Source organism: Argiope bruennichi, chromosome 2 (assembly GCF_947563725.1).
Source record: "Argiope bruennichi chromosome 2, qqArgBrue1.1, whole genome shotgun sequence".
Taxonomy (NCBI): Eukaryota; Metazoa; Arthropoda; class Arachnida; order Araneae; family Araneidae; genus Argiope; species Argiope bruennichi.
Window position 1 is genome coordinate 129,542,726 of NC_079152.1, and position 26,144 is coordinate 129,568,869.

A 26,144-nucleotide genomic window follows, 5' to 3' on the forward strand; every position below is an offset into this window, starting at 1 on the left:
ATTTTTCCTGATCCATTATTAATAAATAGAGTTTATTACATAGGTTATTTTGTTTAATGACCTATGCCTATTAAATAGCACTTAAAACTTTCATTCTGTTCTGTAATATATTTGACAATACGTCCAATTTAATGCGATACAAATAATTTTTTTCGCATTATAAAGAAACCATACCAGTATGACCAAATGCCACTTTATGGACAGACAGAGATTGCTTTTCTATATTGTCATAATAAATTATATTTAAATTGTGATATCGAATCATCAAAATGTCATATAGAAGAAGAACAGCTGCAATATTTACGCCCCTATGGGAGCATCAATATCATATCAATTATAATACCATGTTGGAAGTATAGTTAGATTAACATCCAATTTTTTAGACGTCACACTAGGACAATTTCGGATGAACTTGTAGTTTCGAATCGTAGTCACATGAGCTGGTTCCCCTTTCCAAATTCTACACCTATTATATAATAATTAAATTTATTTTGATAGTTCGATTTAAATTTATTTCAAATACTCGCTTATTGTCTTCTGAAATCAGATAAAGTATTGCTATGAAAAATTCATTTGAGGAACTTAAGAGTTCTGCCCATGTGTAAACTTTTACAATTGCTCGCCTCTGTCGTTTCATCGTTTGTTTAAATCGTTTTTATTGATTAAGTAGGAGTTTAGTTTAGTTATATTAACGTCCCGTTTTAAAGCAACACTAGGGCTATTTTGGGACGGATCTCGTAATTTTGAACAGAGGTCATATTACCAAGACGACACCTGAGCTGGCAGCCCCATACCCCTTTCTCTCTAAATTTCCACACCACACCAGTGGGAGAACATTTGGCCCCGATGGATTTAACGTGCACCAGGTCCACTTACACGACGGTTCTTCGGTAGAATCGGGTGTCGAGCCTGAGATTCTCCGGCTCCGAAGTCGAGACCTAACACCCAGGCGATCGCGACCTTCGAAAATTCATTTGAGAAAGAAACTTATAAGTTCTATCCTTGTGTAAACTTTTACAATTGCTCGCTTCTGTCTTTACTAAATCATTTTTATTGATTAAGTAGGAATAGATGGTGAATATTTTTAAAATATTACAATTGTTAACTGAAATGTCAGATGATATAAAGCTTGTCATAAATTAAAAGCAAACTATCTGAAAATTCACGATGTTTTATTATGCATTTAATATTGTGCATTTTAATTTTATCGTCTTTCTTAAGTATTCCTTATCCGTCACTTTTATGATAAATGCAAAGCTCTGTTATTCGCATCTGCATCAACTTAACATTCATTATAACTGAAGATTATCAACTAGACGTTATTAAAAAACAGAATATTTGAAAATTCACAATATTGTGCATTTTGAATTTATAGTTCTTATTGAGTATTCTTTATCCCTTCATTCTTATGAAAAATATAAAGTTCAGTTATTCGCTATTGCGTCACATTTAACTTTCATTATACACTTAAAATACATTTGTATGTTTAATAAAACCCAGAAAAAACTGTCAAACTACTGAATTCTTATTCGCATCATTTTTTTGTCTACTAAACGGCTTAACAAATACAAGTTTAAAGTAATTGGTTTATTATTTCAGCTAATAATTCAAAACAAAGAAGGTATTTATTTTATACATCGGATTACAAAATTATGCACTAGTATTTGCAAAAATAATGATTTTATATAAAATTTATGATGGTATTAGCTTTTATAAAACACTAGCCATTTCCCTCCACTTCGTTCGCGTGGAAATTTTGATGTGTATGTATGAGAACTGAAGGTCTAATCAGCAGTCGGCGTGAATTTTCAACGCCAGTTGGGGTAACATAATGCAGATTAAAAATTTTCAATTTCCTTTATTCATATTTTATTTTAATTTAAAAGTACTTCAGAATGAATATTAACAATGTTTAATAATTAACATTAATAATAATTAACATTAATAATAAGAATAATTAACAATGTTTAATTTTAAAGGCATCAAACACTAAGAAAATGAATAGAATCGTTTGAAATATTCGGTCGAAAACAGGTTAAGATTAATCTGGTTAGCATGAGGAAAAAAAAAAATTGAAACCTTATTCCTTCTTGGCGGGATTTGGCCTCAGATTTTTGGAGAGAAAGTTAGTTTTTAATTAATAAAAAATTAACCACTCAATTAACCGGAATAAATAGTAGCCTATGTCCTATTCCAGACTATAATCTACCTCTGTGTTAAATTTCATCCAATTCCGTTCAGCCGTCCTGACGTAATTGACTAATAAACATCCATCCCAACTTTGACATTCATAATAGATTATATTTTTTTTCTAAATGTATAAAAAGTATGTATAAAGATTTAATCTTATGTTTCTTTAATAATAGGGAAGCAGTCAATAAGTTTTCAACTATCACTTACGCAGATGAATATATTTCTTCATTCCTGAGCTGAAATATAATTATGTAAGAAAGAAAATTATTTCAAATTACATGGCAGCAGCTAAACTAAATACATATAATTATTTTGGCAAAAGAATTAAAAAATTTAAAAGGAATAATAATAAAAACAATGCAACGACTGAAATATCACGGAAAATTTGAAACGCGATAAACAAAATTTCCCATGACTGCAAGCTCTGCATACTTCTTCGTATATTTAATACAAATAAAACTTCTGCTTCATTATTATAATAAAAAAAATTCGGATATAAAAATAGATCTAAAAAAGTTGTTCGTTTGGCGGGTTTTTCTCCAAGGTGACCTTTATATATAATCGGTTAAATTTCCAAGGGTTACGGAGATAGAGTTTACAGTTTAAAAGTTAACGAACTTCTTGACATTTGATTTCTGTGTACCTTTCAGTATGACTTATTATTCAGTTCAAATGCTATTTGAAATGTCTGGTAATACCTTAGCAGTTTGCTTTAAGCAAAAAGGTTTATTTTTTATACATATATATATATAGGAAGAATTCAAAACTCTTAATCTTAAAAAAGCGAAAACACCAGTGAAGAAATATTAAAAACTTGGTAGAGTTGTCGTCTATATATGCCGTAAATAAAAATATTAGCTCTGCATTTCTTTTTTTTTTTTTTCATATTTGCAACTCATTCGAAAACAGCTAATATGTTTCTTTTTTTAAATTTAGCTCAAGAAATTATCTTTACCACAAATTGAAATAATTAAACTAAGAGATGTTTTTTTTTTGTTATAAAATTGTCAAATTCTCAACGATATTTCCCATCAGTTTCTAACTAATAAGTATACTAAATTTTAAAATAATTGTCTAAAGCTAAGTAAAAATAAATGTTAGACAACGAAATTTATTCCTAAGGGACATTTTCACTGTCTATCCATAATCAGTTTATTTACAAATTAATTCTCTAAATGGTTAATCTAATGGTTTATCCAATTAATCATTTATAACTCTAATGAACGGATTGTAGAGCTGATATGTTTATAATCAATTTTAATTAATATTTGACTAAACTCATACCTTACTTGAAATTTACTAATTGATTGGATGTACTAATTATTAGAGGAATAAATACTACTACTTTAAGCTGATTTGCCATTTAATTCTAACTAGTTTAATGCACACTTGGTTACTTTCAAAGCTTTCGATCATTGGTAAGTGACTTCAATAATCGGAATAATATTTTTCACTGCTATTTTAAAATGTTTTCGGAAATTGCATCATTTGAACTATTGTTACATGTAATACTGGAAAGCTATATTGAAACCAATAACTAGTAAGAGGAAGTATTATATATTTTTAATGGAAGGATGATTTGGAGGACTTACACGAAAGGATATTTCTTTGAAAAATGTTACGGCATATTTGTAATCCTTGGAATCTTAACCTATTACAGATAAATTAGCCGCCTTTGGTGATTAGTTTGTTCCCCAAGATTATTGGTTTTTGAGACTTAATTATTAATGTGCGATGTATTAGTTTAAAAAAACATCTTACGTCGTAATTTGATACTATTAAAGTACATGAATTTAATTAATAAAGTTTACTGCAAATTACGAAGTGTATAATATTACTAAATAAAAGCTGAAATGAAAATCCTACTACGGATTGAAGAATTGACAAAAGCACATGAATGTTTTGAAGAAGAGTTTGAATTCCATCATAGCATTTAAAAACATTGTTTCAGATAGCATTGTTTATAAAACTGAATTAAAAATATTACAGTTAAATGAAAAATTGTATAGATGTGAAATTTATATCACCAAAAAGGTTTTTTTTAGTTTTAAGATAATACAAAAAGCATTTTTTATAAGATAATTGTTTTGGAAGTTATCAGTATCAATTTCCGTAGGCAAGTCATAAAAATTACGTCTAGACTTCAGATTAATATACAGGCCCCAAAATTGAAAAATGTTGGAGCAATTTCACGCCAAATATAATCGCGACAATTTTTTATTGCTACTTTATAAGTCTTTTTTTAGTATTCCTATTATATCCCAGGGTAAAAGTGAATTATAGTGTGCACCCTGCTGCGTCAACAAGGCCAATAAAGATGGCGGACAAAATAAACAAATACTTCCGCGAAACAGTTACGGTACCATTTCCCGTCATATAATTAAAACTTTTTACTGATAAGTATTTTTTTTTTTTTTTTTTTTTTAGCATAGAGTCAATTTTTTTTGTTTTTTTTTAATTATAGCAGTAACATGCAAAAGATTAATAGTTGAACAATGATACCAGAAAAAAAAAAAACTATGATAGCGTCATTTGTGTGGTCGCATAGAAAGATTAATCCTTCCGTTGGAACCCACCTTTTAAGTGCAGAGATGAGTCATCAATTTTAAAAGTGGGAGTAATTCTGGCGTGACTCACATTTATTTACTTTTAAGGATTCTAAAATGTTAAAATAAATCGATTTATTTTCTTCACGTTTAAACGATTAAATGTAAGTTTACTTTAGGATGAGTTATTTATTTTTAAAAGAATGCAGTCTGTTTTTTTAAACTTCATTCCCAGACACTCTAAAAACAGATGCTACAGCTCAGTACGTTGACTCATGGATTGAAGACGGTGAAGAGGGGAGGGGGCAGACAAAATAAAAGAATGCACAGCATGATGATTTACAAAGAAATTGCTGGATGGACTATAATTTAAATATCGTTTTGCAGGATATCCTAAAAAAAGTTTTAAAAAAGGAATGACTATCAAACAGCTACCTTTTTACACGCAAAAAGTTTTAACAAGTCAAATATTTAAACAAATAAATGCATTTGTATCTTCTTGCAATTTATTTGAAACTTCATGACTGTTGAATTAAAAGCAGCTAGTTTCTTCTAGAGTCAAGAAATACTTTTTTCCATAACTAAATGTTAAATCACTAGGCTAATAATAACACTTGTATGACCGCGAAACCATAATTTGAATTTAAGACATAATGGAATGAAAGGAATACTGTGGTTTAGTTTAGTTTAGTTACATTAACGTCATATTTTTAAAGCAACACTAGGGCTATTTTGGGATGGACCGCGTAATTTTGAACGCGGTCAGATGACGAGGACGACACCTGAGCTGGCATCCCCTCTCCAAATTTCCACACCACACCAGCAGGAGGACGTTTGGTTCCGAAGGATTTAATGTGCACCAGACCCGCTTACACGACAGTTCTTCGGTGGAATCGGGTCTCGAACATGAAACGCTCCGGTTCCGAAGCCGGGACCTTACCACCAGGCCACCGCGGCCCAGAAGGAATACTGTAAAGTATCAGTGTGCACATGAATTGGACTCTTCTTTGAAAATTCAACGGTTAGTGACTTGTATGGTGTTTATAGAAAAATCTCCTACATGCAAGTAAGAGATGCTTGAGGGGGAAAAAAAATAGTACACTTAGCACGTAGGGGTATCTCTGTCACAGCCTTTCGGATCTTGTCTTGGTGACATTTCACTGAGGAAATTTGGTTTTGAAAAGGATTAAACTGAAAAGGTAAAGTAAAACTTCCGTAAATATCTCATAGTGCATTTAAATTTATTGAATAAACAATCAAAATAAGATATATTGCATAAGATCATCTAAACTCAAGGAATGGGCGAATGCATCTAAAGAAAATGTATTCAACTGTAGATTGATACGTTTTGCACTTATGACACCTTCATTCTCAAAATTTCTGATACTCAACGAAACTCTACATTTTTCTTTATTACGTTGAATTATGAAAATTTGGTTTATATCATTTGCTTAAGAAAAACAATTAATTCTCTAATTCTCAAACGTATACAAATTAAAAATATCCATCAATTGTAATAAATTCGATTTAGTTTTCACGTAAAATGAAACAGTTAAAAGAGTAAACAGCTGTCATTACCAAGAGAGAGATACAGAAAAGAAATTGTATCCATATTGTTTATTTTTAAACGATTTCAAAGAAGTCATTTTTTTTTTTTTCGTTTTGTATAATAATATCTGAATACAATAATTTTTAATCTTGAACTGATCTGTTTAAATTGAAATTAGTTACATATTTTATAAATAATTTATGGAATATTGTAATTTTTAAAACTCTTTTCGTAGCTGTCATATTTCTAAAAGCCACAAGAGAATGCCATTATTTGCATGCATCTGTTAATAAAAACACCAATAAAATTATTACAAAAAACACGTTATAATGTATACATAATTTAATTTTTATTATTCAAATCCATCTTTGTATGTTTTTAGCTCTTTTCTTATTTATATGGAATTATTTCATAGTAAATAAAACTCAATATATATAATTTTTATAATCAAAGCTGCAAAATATCTTGTCTTGTCAAGTTGAAATGACCAATAAACTATATTTCAGTCTTTTGAAGTCAAAAATTGAATTCTTCAAGATTAAGTATCAACTCTATTATGTATGAGCCTTTATGTTTCAACAACATTTAAATTAAACGGTGAAAATTAGAATAAAGAATTCATAGAAAAGCAATAAGCGCATTTAATTTTGATCTTGAGATTTTAATCGAATTCAGTTGAATAAAAATAGTTTTATTAATTTTATTATTGAAATATTTCTACTACAAATCAAAACCATACCAAATCAATATTTTTTTAATTATTGATTAGAAAATATTAGCTTTAGAAAACATTTTTAAAAAATTATCTTCTAAATAAATCATAATTAAAAAGATGAAAATAATTCCATAATTGCACAGTGAAAGGGACAAAGAATTCGGCAATCAACAATACTAAATCAATAAGAATACTCAATACAAAAATTAAACAACGAAATTATTTCTCTCCATCTCAATTTTCGCTGTCTTTTTCATAAAAACAAAGGTTATATTCCTTAATACAAACATTCCAGATCGGAATTCTGCGGAGAATGCATAAATAGGTTTTTACTTGTCTTTCTAGTTCTTCTTGAGTGATTGACCCTTGACGATTTTTTTCTTCTCTAACACCACCAGAGAGGGTTCTTTTTAATGCAATAACTAATCTTTTTCTCTTTCTGTTTTCTTAGATCGTCTTTTCTAGGAAATACGGGGTTGAATAACCGTCATGTGTGAACTTCCAAATGTTATTAATGTAATTATCATGTGGAAGGCATTCTTGTAGATCAATTTGCCTTAGTTTGAAGGACAGGACATCATGTATTTTTTTGCATCTTGCTCTTCGTCACTTTTAGATGACAGATAGTATATCGTGAACTCGAGGGCACGTAGTGAAGAAACCCAGTTATTATATTTTCACTTACGCATAATAAGTTGATTGTTAATGTTGAAAGATTGAGATGTTTCCAGCGGGGATGGGATCGGTGATTTCTTTCATTGTCAATAAATGTAGTTGTCTTTTTTTGTTTTGTTTTGCGCTTCACTTTCGTATATGGAAACGATACTTCCCAGTTAGATTTCAGAGTATCAAATAACTTATATGCTTTCATCTGTGTGAGATTTTAATGTGACAAAAACGATAGCAGATCAAGAATATATTATCTTCAATCTGAATCACTGTCATTCGATATCAATAAAAAAATAACAATTTTTTTAAAAATGCGAATTTTATACAAAAACTGTCCATTTTTAAAATTATATATGAAAAAAATGGTGTTACTCACATATAAATTATTGATCTTATCAACTATTTTTTTAATGTTGATATAAAATCTTGCCTGGAATTCATGATTATGTTAAAAATTCCACCATCATATAGTTGAATCAAATCGAAATAAATTCAGAAAAAATTGTATTTAACAGCACAATACAAAAAAAATGCAATTAAAATTATTTTTCGCAGGAATTAATTTTTTTAACTTCCCCGTATTTATTGAAACATCTCTAACGATAATTTAAGGACATAAAAAAAAATATTGTTATAGAAATGATATCTTTACAGACAGTTTGAACTAAATTATATTTTTAAAATTTAACAATATTTGAACTTTTTATAAGAATTTAAAAATGGATATTTGACTAACAATAAGGCAGCTTTGTAGAAATATACATAAGAGAATAATAAAGACTTGGGATTATTTTGTAAGAAAATTATAGAAAATAATATTTTGTTGGCTTATTTTTTCATGACATTTGCATGCACATATATTTCAGTCCAGATAACGAGTTTGGATGCAAGTCGGAAACATTTGGTTTTATTGCATGAAATAATTCTGAAGAGTGTTAAGAATTTCGCACTCTCATGCGAAATTTGAGTTTTGCTTCGAGACAAGGGCACATATCACTTTTATCGTTTCGAATTAATTATTTTAAATTATGTTCATTTCTTCTCCACTACTTTCACATTATTGTCTAAATTTAGAAGTTTCAGCGCTCAATAAAAAAGATTAGATGAATTTTGGAAAGCATTAAGTAAGTTCATAAACTATCTACACATTATTCCTCTGTTACGACTATTTCAATATTTCCATTGCTTTTTTCTTCAAAGAATGACGCTTTCTTGCACCAATTTCGGATTGCGGAATTCCAAAGAAAAAATTCCAAATTTTAGAAACCCAATCACAAGCATTTTTTTTATATATATAAACTGCAATTAGAAGGAGCTGAAATTACGTATTTATTATCTACATTGTAAACAACGTTCTCAGCAAATATCTTAGAATTTCCCTTGAAACACTTGATGTTTCCTAAATTTAACAGCTACTGGATCGATGTGCAGTTCGGTAGAAAAAAAAAACACGTTTTCAAACCTTGGATAGCTTTGTGAGGCACAGTTTTCAAATGTGAGACTAACATTCTTTTTCTTTTATCATTTCTTTATAGACATCAAGCAGCCAATAGATGAAAACTTCCCTCATCATTCAATCCTTATTATTTGTCTTGTAGGCAAATGGTAATGTTTGATTATTTTTTATACATCTTGGTTTCGCGTACTTTTCCATGATTAATGGCTTAAGTTCGTCGGTTCAAGAACTCTGTAAATAAAGTAGAACTGTCAGCCCCTGCTCCGATTTCTTCCCACCTTTACAATGGCCTCCTACGAAGGATATTGTTTTGTCTAGCATCAGCTCATAGAATAAACTAGTTTCATCTATAATGGACACATCAGGAGATTATTTAGTTTTATCATTTTTATTTCTGGCTGTTTCAGGAATGCGTCATCATTAACTGGGATGGTTTTTAAAATAATCTTGTGAAGTTCAGGAAACAAAGTCACGCTTTGACTTTGAAAGTGTTGTTGCCAACCAATGATTCAGATTTTCTCGATCTCTCACGGATCACTGATCCATATCCAAAAAAAGAAAAGAAAAGAAAATGAATCGGCAATGGAGAACTTGTCATTGTTGACATTTTATAGACTCGTTGTCTCTGGTTTGTATATTGTATATTCCATAGCCAACAAACACCTTTGAATATTCCAATCATTACCACAAGCCTTCCTGATATCCCAAAAACGAAAGGGCCTGTATGATGAAAGAGTCAAAACTTGCACATAAAGGCCGTTGTTATCTCACATTCCGGACGATAGGGTGTCACTTTTTTAAGGAAAAAAAATGGTTTCCCTTATTATCTCTTTAAAGAGAAGTAATTATTGTCGTAGACATTTCAGCCAAAATATCGTTATATATCGGTTTCAAAATAAATAGAAAATTCACTGAAGAAAATATTGTTGTAAATAGATCTATCAACATAGAGAGTATCATTATATATATACATAAGTTTCACTGAATAAAAACTCAAAACCATTTCATTCGTTGTTATTAATATCACAAAACTTATAAATTAAAGTATGTCTTTCAATATTTAAAGATTCGATACGATACTTAGAATCTATGAACAATTAAAATGTTCATTGATTCTAAACACTGAATTCAAGAGCTAACAATCCCTAAAACAGAATGCCTATTCTAATAAGACAAAGAAAAATTATCTGCCCAGAAATGACGGCGATTTCAGTTCGAATTTAATTACATTAACAACATCTTTTGCTCTCGTACAAAGGTTACTTCGGATAATACCTCGAAATTATGAACAATGGTGAGGCTACAAGAACAAATCTTAACTGGCACGGTATTTCTCATATTTTCATGCCACGCCAGTAGTGAGGGCGGAAACGCTCACTACTGAACCCTCTTTATCAGACTGAGTATACTTCAATTTCACTTACAAGACAGATCTTTGATTTAATCAAAAAAAAACTCTATAAAAATTATGAATCAAATTTGTATTTATTCTTTTTTTATATATTATAGTGTAAGATTTGTCTTTTTCATTTGAATATGGAACTTTAAATTATTGATTTGTCTTTTTATTTCTTTGATAATCTCACTGAAATTTAGTCATTTTTTTAATTCGTTAAATTACTGTAAATAGATTCCTAGCTTATTTTCTTTCGTGTTTACTATATTTTAGTTGCTATAACCCACAGTGGTTTGTTTCTATTTTTCAACATTTAGAAGATAATATTAGTTTTACGAAAATAGAATCTTATAAGTATTCATTTCTACTATAAAGAATGAGTCATTGATTGCTTCAAAAAATATGTTTCATAATGGTTTGTACTGAAAGGCAAAATATTTAGCAAGTATTTTGTAAAGGATGTCTTTTTTTTAATTCCTTAGGTGCTAATGAATGTGTCCAGAAGTTTGTATGATAGAATAAAATTCATAATAATAAAATTTAAATAACAAGTTGCCTTTAATAATGATTTCACTCTTCCAGATTATTGACTTCACAGGCTGTTAAATTATTTATAGATCTCATTTCTTAAAAAAAGCATTTATCTTTGTTAATTGATATGATTGAAAAATATGATTTTGTCGATTTGAGGGGAGTGTCGCGGAATTCAATTGAATCAGCTTACTTATAGAAGCAAAAGTAAAAATTCTATTACAGAGTTATTCTTTGATGAAAACGCGTGATTGAATGTTTTCATGGATAAGAATTCAATTAAAAATATTATCAAAATTAAAGGAAAAAATTCTGAGGAAATTACTGATATCATTAAAAAAGTAATTTTTTAAGATAACACAGATTATTTTTATGAGGTGATCGTTTTGAAAGACATGACCGTCAATTTCGCTAAGCAAGTCATAATGATAACCTATTTGGCGAAGATTAAGTCAATTTTTATGCTCTGTTTTGAGAAATACGTTTCTGTTTGAAGCATGTTTCTTAATATTTTATGCCCCCTTTCCTCTGACTAGATAAACTTTTTGATGACTCGATAAACCATTTCCAGAAAATTATTAATAACAATTTGAACCTCCATTAATACGCTACGCGGAGTGTTAAAGTCTTTGCAATTGTACGAACTTTCAACAAAGCAGATTGAAATCTATATAATGATTTGCTTACATTTTACTGTTGTCTTTCCACAATGAATATTAAGATCGATTGCTGTCTCACGTATGCGATCATTATATATGTATGTATGTATGTATGTATGTATGTATGTATGTATGTATGTAGGACTTTCAGTAACTGAATATTATTTTGGTTATTTGTAAAGGCTGGTTCGTTTTTTTCATGAGAGACGTTATTATAAGTACAGCCCCAACTTTCCTGAAGAGCTTCATCTGTGGTGTTAATAATAGACCGCGACGTTTTCGTCGAAGCCAGAGGCAGACTAACTTCTGAACTGATAACATTCTTGAGTGCTGTGTGCGTCACTTTGTCCATAAAAATCCCACTCCTATAGGGATGGTTAATTAACTATTTTAATTCTTTTCTTTCTAACGTATTCCCCGAATAATTAACAGCATGTCTGTTCTGTTGAGAACGATCTAGTTTACTTGGTATTGTATCTCCATATATTCGACCCATTTCTAACTTTTTGTAAATATTTGTTCCTTGTAAATCTTACCCTTTGACTCCGCATCCTTTAAATGCATTGTCTAATTTATGATCTTAATGAAAGGAAAGTTTCTGAACTTGTTAATCCTAAAATCTCCTAGACACCCCTGCCATAAAACTCTCGTCTATTTTGTGGTTGTTTTCTTAGTTTAAAGGGATAATCAGAAACCCATATTATATATATAAATATCCCCTCGTAGCTCTCGGCATACTATTACGCTTATGTTCTTAAAAAATGAATTTTTATACAAAAATATATGGTGATTAAGAAATTGGTACAAAACGGATAATAAATTTTGAAAAGTGAAAGATAAGAGAATTCTTACAATTTATCATTATTGAATTGCCCCAAATTAGTGAAAAGCACTGGGAAGTTTCCTCTTCATACCTAAAGGTGCTTGTTAGAATGTGTTGTTTCGAATTGAGGGATATGGAGGTTTTCCGAGAAATCCTTATTCTCAAAAGTTGTTCCAGCATACATTTGCTTAATAGCCATCAGTTTTTGAACATCAAAAACAGAGACTGCTATTGTGTTTTTGATGGGGCTTATTCTTATCAATGAAAAAGAAATTGAGACTTTAATATTCTGAGGTACATGAACTAGTATGATCATAGGAATGAAAGGTATACATGATTCCAAGTACAAAGACCAAAAAAAAAAAAAAAAAAAAAAGAAAACAAAAGTTTAGTTTCTTTTTCACGGCAACTTCGACGCGGAACAGGAAAAGAAAAATCATGGCACTGAAGAGAAAATCTTTAATAAAGTTTTATAAATATTTAGAACTGATTTTTTTTTTATTCGACGTAACATTCTGCATACCATCTAGAAATTAAAATAAATATTGTTGAAAAAGAAATTACTGCAAAATATTTGATATGTTTCTTATCTATGATAAATAACGTTTATCTTATCACTGTAAGCACCATTAATCATGTACGTCATTTCCTATTCTTTAATTTATATTCCTTCAACATATTTATCTAAGCTTCTTTCCGATATTTTAAGATGAAAATTTTCTGTTTGCTTTTGACAGCTAATCATAAATTTTGTTATATAATGTTGCGAGTTTCTTAAAACTAGATCTTCTTTTAATAGAAGGGTATTCGTCATGAAAATGAATCTGCCACCTTAGGTTTAATCTATATATACGTTTGCAGATACTATTAGACAAGTTTTTTTTTTTTCATCTACATATTTTATTATACATTACTTTTAAAAATTGTGAAATCCCTTTTCTGCAAATAAATATTTCTAAATAATTCGAATAAGCTAGAAAAATCTGAATGAATAACAAATTCAAATATGTGTGTTTAGAAATTTAGAAAATCAGATTTTTTTTTTAATATGATAATAAAATGGTATTTATCTAACTGCCAGTAAATGTAAGCCTGACTATAAAAATTCCTTATTCTCTTACAATAAAAATTATTTATTCTCCATATTTGATCATTTTACTTCATAATAATAATAATAACCACTCGGACATATCGTATATTGCGTTATAACATATCGGATCATTGCGTTTCAAAGTTTTCGAACCTTAACGAAATTTCTAAATTTTTAAAGTACTATTATTAATCATAATCAGTCAAATCATAATAAGGGATAAATATCTTAGAAGCATTATTCTTGTTGTACTTATTACATTTTTTTATTTGTTATGCCACCATCAAAACAAAATATATTAAACTTTTAAATGGACATTTCATTTGAGAATCAAACAATAATAGACTCAAGATATTATTCGAATTAAATATTTTATAATTTTCAAGCAACTTTGACGCTAATTGCTTATTAAGTTTGTTCAATACATGAAATGATATGATATGATTCATATTTTTGAAGTAACATTTATAGCATTAATTTTTTTTAAATAACATTTTTATACATGAATACATTTAGAAATATTATTTAAATAAATCGCATTCAGTATTTTTTTATCAAATTTTGAAAAGCTATCATTAAATAATAATTGAGTAGTTATAAGCTGTTATAATAGAAATATAATTATTTTAAAAACTGCACCAATTTTACATTACCATTGATAGTTAATTGTTATAATAATCTACTCTAAATAACAAAATTATATTTAATGTCTAAATTAATGGTATATATTGTTAAGAGAGAATTAAAAACTTGCAGAACAGTTTAAAAAATTAAAATATTGTGACGCTGAAAATTTGAATGATTTAAATTGATTTTTTGGCACAAGATCCTATTCTTATTCTGGATATTTTCTACTGTTGAAAGTTTCAAACGGATATTCAAATCTGTAAAAATACATGTTTGAGATTATTTGTTGAAATAAGCAAAGATCAATTTATTAAAATATTTCTCAATCATTCTACTCAGTTATTAATTAGACAAAATTATGTAAAATAATTCAAACTCAATCTTGTGAACTGGCAAAATTCGAATTTGTAAGCTAAATCCATACTATGTACATCCAGGCATTGAAAATACGAAAGGGAATTTAAAACGAAGATTTATCATTTCGCAATGAACTTCTGTTTGCCCCAATTCACCATTCTTTCCATCACTGTGTCAAACAACCGAAGTACAAGAAATAAATGTTTTAAAGTTCTATTCGAATTCTTTCTTTATTGTGACAACAAGTTAAATGACCACAAATCTTTGCCACTAGAGTGGAAGTATTGGGTTAGCAGCTCAAAGTGAATCGTGTTCTATTATTCCTAGATTAAGACTTTAGAAGAAGTAGAACGATTCTCAAGTTTGTTCCATTTTGTAAGTCCTTTCAAAATTGCTTCAGAAGATCCAAGAAAAAGTTTCCATTACTTGCGATTGTCTTTTATGTTGTAGTAAAAGACTAAACTTTGGATTTATAAGGAATGCAACTCGAAAAAAGGGAAATTAAGAATTCTGTTAAAAGTATTTATATAAATTCAATAATATAATAAATTGATATTTCTTATATATTTATAATTCTATTTTACGATTTTTGATAATTTTTATATGTCCTTTCAAAATTACATGGACATCCAAGAAAATCTTTGGAGTTTCTAAAGATGTTTTTTCTTACTAAATCAGAAGATGAGCAGTTAATAGATATGTATTTCATTTCTAAAATACAAATGAATATGAATTATACTCGAAATTGTCTTATCTTTTAGGATTTCATGAAATTAATTAATATATATTAATTAACTAAATGAAATAAAATTATTAACATTTCATACGATAGCTTACTATTAAAGGTTCTTTTAATATAGTTTGAGAGTAATGAAAAATCTGAGATTATTTTTAAAATCAGATTACATTAAATAGAGTTGCTTTGTTTCCAATTGGTTACAAATAATTCAATGACTGAAAATAATTTAAAAACTATTTATTTACTATATTTTTGAGAAGTTTTCTTTTCTTCGCAAATTTTGTAAATTATTTTAAATAAATAATCTTTAAACACTTCAAGGTTGATAGTTAGCTAATTGTAATTTATACATTCATTAATTACTTCATTAATTAATATTCATTAATTAAGCAATTTATTAATTACTTTCTCTGTATTTCTGAAAACTAATAATATAAGAATTTCTTGAGAAAAAACTTTGTATGCAGGATTAATGCATGCAAACTGAAATGCATGCTTTTCTTTCAAACATAATGATGTTAGTGATATGAATATAAAAATTCAGAATTGCAAACCTAAAACTTTGAAATCAATACATCCTACAGACTTACGAGGGTATTCCGGAGTTACTTTGCATCTATTTTCGTAAGCTTAAGATGAATTTCGAGCTTAGTTGCATGCTATTCCAACCGAAAGGAGTTCATTTTTTTATTATTATTCGCCGGATCAGTGACAGATACACGTTTCGTTGTAAAATTTAAACTATAGATTAATCGATGATTTCTTGTATTGGCTATTTTTTATTGTATTTCAATTATCAGCATACTATGAAGTAATGATAAAATTACATTAGATACATGGTCACAATAATTAATTATATACCTTTGTGTCCAGTAAAATTAGAGTGTTTTATAGATCATTATAACCATTCCAATAATATATCAGCAATAAATAATGTATCAGTCCTTTATATCAATCATACTGCATCTACTTATTACAAAAATAAACCATTAAATGGGGCTCTTCGTTGACCAAGTTTCATCATATATTGTCTGAGATAATTGATATTTTTAATATACAGTAATTTTATTATTCATTTGTTTATTGCTATAACTTCTCTTAACTTATTATCAAAAATTCCTAATTAATAATTAAGAAACTTATAACTTATAATTAATAAACTTATTAAATTCATAATTAATTATTAATAAACATTACAATAGATATTAAAAAGATATTATATTATTAAAATTTAGGATACAAACAAATCATATTTTTTGCAGCAAATAGTACAAACTAAAATTCAAAACAGATAAAAAAAATCATTACAACGCAACAAACTTGTATTTTTGATATATTGATATTCAAAGTAGTTTAATGAAAATAAATACTATCCTAAATAAAGAAAATCACTTACCTTCAGGATTATTGTAATTTCCTCCCTAGAGACAAATGAGACAGTGATTGAAAAGTGATTTTAGCATATAGATGAAAACATACAATTGCTGCTCATTCAGCAAGGCCAAGAAGTTGCTCATCATCTAAATGCTAACTTTGCCGAAGCGTTCGATAGTATTATGTTTACATGTTATCACATGTTCACATATTATGACGTGCTACTTAAATCAAAAGGAGAGACAAGGTGTCTTACTCTGGTATGGTTTTATCCCTCATTGATTAACGGCGAAAACGTTTCATATAATTGAATGACTAATTATCATTCTAAAGTAACCCCGATTTTGGTTTTGCTGTCATTTGTTTAAAGGTGGGTTCACACGAGGCCAACTATTGCGCGCAATAGAAGGTCACGGCTACTTCAAGAAAATCACGTGACTGCAACGGGACAATGGCAAATAGTTGTCCCGTCGGGACAACCATTTGCCATTGTCCCATCGACGTTGTCTCAACTGTTCACACGGGGACAATACGGGGACAATACGGGGACAATACAGGGACAACAATTGCGCACAACTATTTGCCTCGTGTGAACCCACCTTAAGAATGTATAGACACCGAAAGGATGAAAATTTTCCTCATGTGATGTTTGGTAGAAACTGATTCCCAAATTTCAGATCACGAGTGAAATGTATTGCGCAATCAAAATTATTGTAAATGGAAGAAGTTAGAGGCCGGACATAAAAGAAGACAGATTATTGGCAAGGAACATGATTCTTGTGGAAGAGGAAAAAATGGCAGAAAATAAATTTATTAGAAAGTTTTATAATATTAAATTCTTTGTGAAACAAAATTTAACTTTACATTGTTACAGAGAAAACTATGCCAGGTGCCAATAGAAGCACATGGTATCGTTTTAGAATTGATGCATTTAATTGCAAAGTACAATCCTATTCTTCACGAACATCTTATAAAATCTAAAACATGTATCAAAATTTCAATCACTTATGTCACCTGAAATTCAAAACGAATTTTTTACAATTTTTGGAGATAAATTTCGACATATAATATAATAGACTATCATCAGGCAAATAATATTTTATATATTCGGCAACATTCCGGATGTTTCTCCAAAGATCGGATAAGCATGTATTAAGATACGTAGTGATGAGAATCTAGAAAGTACAAACAACGGTATTTTCATAGATTTCTTTGAAACTAAAAACAAAATTACTGAAGGAATATAAACATGATTTTGAGCAAGCTTGAAGCTTGTGATCTTGATACAATGAACTACAGACGGCAAACATCAAGACGATAATGCTGCTGTTATGGCTGGAAAGCATTTATGAGTTCGGCAAAGAATAAAAGAAATATCTAAGTTAAATTCGCACCTTGCTCTGTATTTAACTGGTTTGTTTACATGTTGTTCAAGTCTAAGCGAGTTCAATAACTTTTTTGTACATTAGAATGTTGCTGGTTAATCTTTCTCTAGTCCACACATCGTTGAGAAATTCTGATAAAGGTGTAGCGAAAAGTTAAAGCACAAGCTACGATGCAGTAAATATGACAGAGTGTCAGTACAAAGACATTTTGGTCACTCTGTAAAAACTGATAATGACACATGAAAGCTTAAACAAGAATAGACGAAGGAATTTTGCTATTAGGATGCAAAATTACCTTTCTTTTTTTCTTAGGCTTCTGGCAGCCTCTGCTACAAGAAATGAACGTTACAAATAAAAGGATTCATCATAAAACTGTTCGCGTAAAAAGTAATATTGTGCAGATAATACTGACAGAGAAACAAGAATTGGAAAATAACGTTATAGTTTATGTAAAAAATATGCTTAAAGACCTTGGCATGTCTATGGAATCTCTCCATATATTAAATCATATGGATAATGATTTAATAAATGAAGCAAGAAAATTTTAAATCGTATGTATTCTAGGAAGAACTCACAGTCCTCAGGAGCATTTTAAAGATAAAAAAAAATGGAATGGGAAAAAATGTCTTTGGAATGATAAAAAGAACATGGCATTTTAAAGAAGAATATGGCCTTTTTTATGCTTAAAAGTTGGACACCTTTCCTCGATTCTTTCGGATTCTCGATTCTTCGGACATATGCATCGAACATTAACGTTAATGTTCGATGCATGCCAGAAAAATCAATGTATACCTAACGGTATAAAAGTACACTACAGAGAACTCACCAAATGATGAATATGTAACATTAGTAAATCAAAGTACGAAAATCAAATCTTTTAGAGCGTTATTCGTTATAGAATCTCAATGGTCATATATTCTGAAGCGTAAAATTAACCAAACGAAAACTACTGCTGAACAGAGTGAAAATTTAACAAATGCAGAGTTTACCGGTTCCATGGAAGAACAAATGCTATAAATTGTAGGTGAGAAACTTAAAGAAAAATTATTCTTATGAGATGCAAATTTTGAATCAACATGTTATGTAGACGCATTCCTTCAATGAAGGCTCTTGGGTTATGAAATTACAGAATAAAGGTTTCCAACTCACTAACGTCTCTACCGATAGAATTGTTGCTTAAGTTAGTGAGTTAGGAGTGAAGATAGGAGCTGATTATGTTGGGGACATTTTCACAGAAATATGAATCATTTGTTATAGTTTTGTTGCTATAGAAACCCGTCTCGGTTAGAGTATTATGGGAAAGTCAAAGGCTGATACCGACAGTAACTTTTCCATATCTCTTGAAGTTCAAAATTATGATATTTCATATTTATGGAAATTAGAAACCATTAGAATTACAAATACCTGTGAAACAAAAAATTCAAAGGAAATGGAGAAAGGACGATTTTGATAATTTTTCCTGAAATGTAAAAATAGGAAAATTGGAAAATATGAGGTTAAACTACCTTAGAAGCGAAATCTAAACGAATTACCTAATGACAGGGAATTGTCGGGAAAAAAAGCTCATTTATATTAGCAAGAAGTGGATTAAAATAATCAGTTTGATATCTATAATTCTATTTTTAAAGAATAGAAGAAACAAGATTTTATAGAAGAGTCTTTTGAAAGCCTAATCATTATCTTCTGAAATTAGGAGTGTTTAAACTCAATTCCACTACAAAGATATAACCAATCTTCGAAGGTTCCTATAATTAAAGAGATAATATATGAGCCGTTTATTTTGAAAACGGGGCAAGTCCATTTTTTGTTATTGCGAGATATTTAAAGGTTTGCGTTTCAATAAATTTTAAAATATTGGTAAGTATTAATAGATATATTTTTTTTTGTATTTTGTGGAACCAGATAATGTAAGTTTATAATCCAATAGTGTTTCCAGTGCGGACTAAAAAAATAAGAGTTCCATTATAACTAAATGAACTTGCCTCACTTTCAAAATTAAAGAATTATTGCAATCATTCATTTAATTGGGAAATAATATTTCAATTTCATCAGCCCTTTTTTAAGAATAAAAACAAAATTCTATTCAATTTTTTATAAATATTTATTCATTTGATATAAAGAGAAACAAAACCAAGAATATTCTAGTACAAAATAAAACATAACAACAAACAATTCAGTTTTATTAAGAATTTTAATGAAATTATATATTTAAAAAAAATTAGTATTTAGGCTGACATAAAAAAAAAAAACTTTTTTTAATTACTTGTTGCCAAAGAAAATCGGAAGTACTCGGAATTTTTGTAGTCGAAAGATGAAAACATGATTCTAATAGAGTTGAAAACGTGATTCTAATAGAGTTTATCAGCCTATAAAAGTGGTTTTTGGGCTGAATTGTAGTATTTTTTTGCTTAATGCTATCATCCATCATCATTTAGGCTATATTTAGTCATTTCGCTTGAAGATACTGCTATGAAGTAGAAGAATTCATTTTTATTTGTTGACAATTGCTTCACATCAGTAAATTCGGATTGGAACTTAACAATTCATTAAAGATTCGTCTGACATCAACTGCTAAATTTATTCTTAGATATTGGGAATCAACTGAAGAAGAAAATTCATCACACTTAGAAAGCCCCAATAACTCTTGTTTTAGGCTCTTAATGGAATAAATCCACTGACGTTCGTTTTTAGAATACTGTTATCAATGGAAGCAACTCTAGAAATAATAGCTAGACGAAATAGACCTAAGTCATTGACAATGGAAATGGTTCAAATTTCGTTGGTGTCGAAAATCTCCTATGGAATCTTGATTGGGACTTTATGGAACAAGAAATTTCTATCTAAAGACTTATGTGGAATTCATAACTCCCTCTGCTCCCTAGTGGTATGGATTTTTGGGGCGAATCGTACAAATGACGAAGAAACTTCTTAGAAGAATTTTTGTGTATACTTCTTTGTATAATGAAGAAATGGCCAATATCTTAAACGACCAACTCAACTCAAGGCATCTCACATATTTATCTGAAGATCTTAATGGCCACCTGCCTCTCACTCCATCAATATTTATACAAAATATTTCCCCGGTGGGATTACCCAATCTAGTGAAGCTTGATAACAATGATATTTCAAACCATTGGAAACATTACCAAAACTTCAGAATACATTTAAATAACATGTTTCGTTGTGCATACTTGGAAATTGTGTCGCAACCAAGTAAAAAGGGAAATTATTACGAAGCAAAGTTAGAAATTATTGTTTTAATTGATTACTATTCTAAGAAGAGATTAATTACTTCGGACAATGGTTAAACATAACTCGATTCGAGTAGAGCAGCTAAAAACATCAAAAGGTGAAGTTATACGTCCTGTTAAAATATTTATCCTCTGGAGATTAGATATCCTGTGGATAGAGATAGTGAGATCAAGAAAGATACTGTTATTTACAACAAAAATTGCATCGCTAGTAATCGTGATGAAACCTGGACTACAAGAAACGGTAAGACTGTTGAAGTATCTTTGTGACTTACGAATACTTGATTACTTGGAACTTTTTTATTCTATTTCTATAAATTGTTAATTAAATTTGAAGTATATCTGAGGTTTGTACTTTCAGATATTGACACTTTTCCTAGAAATTGTTTGATTACTGTGTATAATCAAGGCCGAAGTGTACGGTAAACCAAATAAGCTAGCGGACGCAAGAAAAATTTGTAATTTTTTATGTACTTATTTTAATTTTTATGGCGACGATTTTGTAAAAATATGTTTTTGTAGAATAAAATTTCAAATGACAGTAAAATATCTTGGCTTAGCATTCTTTTTCATTTCATTTGAACTGCATTATTTGAAAGCTTAATAAATTGGTTAAATTTCTTGAAAGATGTCTTCTTGATTATGCATATATAAAAAATGGTTAAATGTGTAAAAACTTTGCAAAAACTTTGTTCATTATATTATAAAAACCTATATACAAGACCTCTTTATTTGCGTCCTGCGCCATACACAATAACATTTTTTTTTCTTACGGAAAAATAATTTAGAATTTCTGTGAATATTACAGTTTTTAATAACCTTGAATTTGAAAAAAGGGCGCTGTTGGTTTGAAACAAAAAAATGAACTAATCAATATTACCAATAAAAAATTATTTCCAAACACATTAGCATAATCAGTCCCCTTCATTTAAATATTTAGAATAAATAATGTAGAGGTTTAAAATAAACCATGGCTGTGATATATATAAAAAATGATTTAATATCAAACCAATTATTTAACATGATCATTTGTTTTTTTTCTTATTTTATTCACTATTCTAAAAACTTTTCTTTGGCAGCACAAACATCTTGGTATTTTTCTGATATATTGTTGAAGATTTAATAAAAGTAATAACTATTCATATATCGAATAAATTAAGTAAATAATTATCTGGTAGTTTTTGCTTGTATAATTCCGAATAAATGAAAATTAAGGTAATGTAAGCTTTACTTATAATTTTTGCACATGAATTATTTTTTCTGAATTTATCACTTCTGTTGAAAACCTAAAATTGAAAATTAGAATAATCCTTTCAGATATGCTTTTAAGCCGTATCGTGCAAGTCTGCTTTTGTTTCCTGTTCTTCCAAAATTAATGAGCTCTTCTTTAATGAAAATGTGTAGCCAAACGAGTTGGAAAAATAATGAAGGAACTCATTATTATTTTAAACAGTTGTGAAAAAAAAATTATAATGATCTTATGATGATTATTTAATCTTACTGATTTCAAATAAAACCTCCGGATAAGAAGCTTTATATATGAAAGATTGTTAATAGTCACAAACGATAAAATAATTAGCCCTTGTTAGATGAATAAAACGGTTTGATTTCATGAAAATATAGCTTATTTATAAAAAAAACTGATTACATGGCAATATTTCTTATTGTAGAATTTTAAAACAAATGTTTGCTAAAAATAGTATAAATTTTATTGCTGTAAATAAATCTGCAATTTATCCTTGTTGCTAGAATGAAGTAGTTTGTTTTTATAAAAATATAATCGAGAGGAAAAATATATTCATTATATAATATTCTTTCATAACGTAGAATTTTAAAGAGAATTATTTGTATATAGTTAATAAATTTATCGGTTTGCTAAAACTGTATGATGATGTCTCTAATATTTGGAAACAGAAGCCCGATATAAAATATTAAATATTCAGTAATTAGATACATACAACTCACTAAATTGTGGTTAAAATTATGACCATTTTTTAAAATACATACCATAAAATCGTCATAGCTGAATTTTTTAATCTGCAAGACCAATTTAAATTTATATATAAATTATGAAGCGTTTCTATAAAATACCAAAGAATAACTTTGGTATTAATTTTGTAAACTTAATAGATGACATAAAATTAGCTCATAAAGTAAAAGGAAACCATATTTGGGAGCTTATTAAAATGTTATGCAAGTTATATTTTTTATAAAATTCAGACTTAAAATATTTTATTATAGTAAAAGACAAAGACATTTATATTGTATCAGATGTGTAATTTCAATTGAAAATGACAATAAACAACAAAGAATTAAGAAAAGAGAGAAACAATTCAAGAAAAAATCACACGCCCAACTTGCATTTATAAGTCTATGATTTTTCGCATGACCCTTTAATTATATTTCCTAGCACTTTCCATTTATTTGGAATGAAAATGCAATTTAAATTCCGTAAATTGAATAAAAAATAAAAATGCGCCCACATTTGAAATGACTGTGCATCCTATTCAGCAAAAAATAAAATTCTCACACAAAGGTATCAGAGGAAATCACCTTCGAAACTGACATGACCTCAATATTCTCGTACCCAATGAATGCAAATGTTAAATGAAAAATACTTTTTTTGCCTCGTTTGTGACAATAATGAGCAGAAAATTGCTTCAATAGGATACAAAGGTCACAGAAGCTTTATTTTGAAATACCTAACTCGTAGAATATTTGTTTTAACTGGCCATCAGACATGCGATGGTCATTAGATTAACTGTGTTAGAGGATCCTGAAAACGATCCCTAAAGCATCAATTGAATATAAATTGTATATAATGCATATAAAAAATGTTCACAGTTTTGTATGGCATCTGAAGAAATATTTCAGTTTCTGACCAATTGTTATATTTACCAATTGTTATTTCTAAAATCTTCTGTCAATTACGTTTAACAGAAATTTTGATTTGTATTTTAAAAACTATGCCTTCTGGTAGTTGTTATTTGTTTTTTGTTTATTAAACAATAGGAATGGAGGACAAATAAATAACAGAAATATTTAGCATAGGAAATCATTTGCATTCTGGAATAACATTATAGTCTGTGTTGTGTACCTTTTGTTATATTACTACGTTTTCTCTAAAAAATAAAGCATTATAACGCTAGTTTCTAAAATATTTCGTATTAACAAGAAATAATTTTAGGAATAAAATTATTCATCAAAAGATATTTTAAAAATAAAATATTTCATAATAATAAAGAATGCTTTAAAGGACTGAAAACAAGATGCATTTTTAAGATTTAAAATTGCACTATATTAACAAGAACTTTGTTTAAGGATTAAAAATAATTTTGAGAATAATATGAAGTGGAGATTCAATTTTATCATTTTATAATAACAGCATGTAATTTTATTTAAGAAATATAAAATGAAATGTTTCTAAAATGAAGAATAAATAAAGTTAAATGTTTTCTACATTAATTATTTTTTTACTAAATACTTTTAGGTACAATCTGCATTAAGTAATAAATTCTGTATGGTATCTTTTTCATTACGATAATAGTTACTTTACGACACTTTCTACATTGCTGTATTAAAATCTTACTTTCTACAGTACGATGTTACGATGATATTTTCTGCCTTACGGTAACTACCTACAGAAAAATAAAATGTTTAGATGGTTATTTTAAAACAAACTTTTTATATAGAAAATTCAAAGGGTTTTCTAAGCGTTCGCAAATATATCACATTTCTAAATTCAAACAAAAGTGGTAATTATGTGCTTAAATGAATTTTCAGGTACCTTATCATTTCTGGCAGGACGATTTCTTTGGCTACCTACATCTGAAAAATATTTTAAGCCACATCATTGTTCGTCAAAGAAATTTAATACAGTTTTTTAAGAAAATGGAATCTTCATTTATTTTTTAAAAAAAATAAATGATAATTTCATTTTTTTAAATGACAAAGTAATTTGATTTAACAGCCATACATATTATATCTACTTTCCAGTTTGGTACAACTTTTTTTCTATTTCAACACTGTTTTTTTAGGTCATATGGATTTCATGCGGTTTTGAAATGAACTTAAGTTTTGATTATTACAGCTTGTCAGAAGTTTTGTAAGTAACATTAGAGATTTACTTTATGTCTAAACAGGATTTTTAAAAAACCGCAACATTTTTTCGAAATTTTCTGATTTGAGAGAACAAACATCTTTATTTGTTTCTTCAAAATGGAAAATAACGATGTATTTACCAGAATAGCATAATAAAACGCATATTTTTTTTAATTTTCACAATTATATTTTCCTTATGTGTCTTCTTCTTAATGGAAAGCATCTTTATTTGTTTCTTCAAAATGAAAAATAACGATGTATTTACCAGAATAGCATAATACAACGTATATTTTTTTTTAAATTTTCATAATTATAATTTCTATTTTAAGGAAATCCAATGATTTATTCCAATGTTGCCCCTTCTCCCTTTATTTTAATTATATATTCTTCTTATTTATCTAATTAAATGGGTTGATGTTGCACAATTAATGAAGAAACAAGCTTGCGTCTTAAAGAATATGGCTATTTCAAAAATAAAAAAAGCACTATTTTTTTACATTATATGCATGAACAAGAAAGAATGTTCATAAAAAAATTTCTCTTGCTTTATAGTGTAGAATAAAGAATAATAATTTACATAGTTCTGAATATTCTTTTGTGAAAAGAAATTTTTGAGATACACATTTATAAAGTAATATTTTTCACAGCTGGGTTTATGAGCACTTTGACCCTTACCTATAAAA

General features: G+C 28.4%; 1 protein-coding gene across 2 annotated transcripts in view; it reads right to left on the bottom strand.

The window, feature by feature from the left end:
- The window catches only part of LOC129961866 (probable serine/threonine-protein kinase kinX), a 196,887-nt gene extending 179,838 nt beyond the window's left edge, over positions 1 to 17,049 (bottom strand). For both annotated transcript variants that reach the window (XM_056075465.1, XM_056075464.1), the window contains exon 1: positions 16,747 to 17,049. The gene's annotated coding sequence lies outside the window, so the exon portion shown is untranslated. The remainder of the gene's footprint in view (positions 1 to 16,746) is intronic.
- Between the last annotated feature and the right edge of the window lie 9,095 nt (positions 17,050 to 26,144).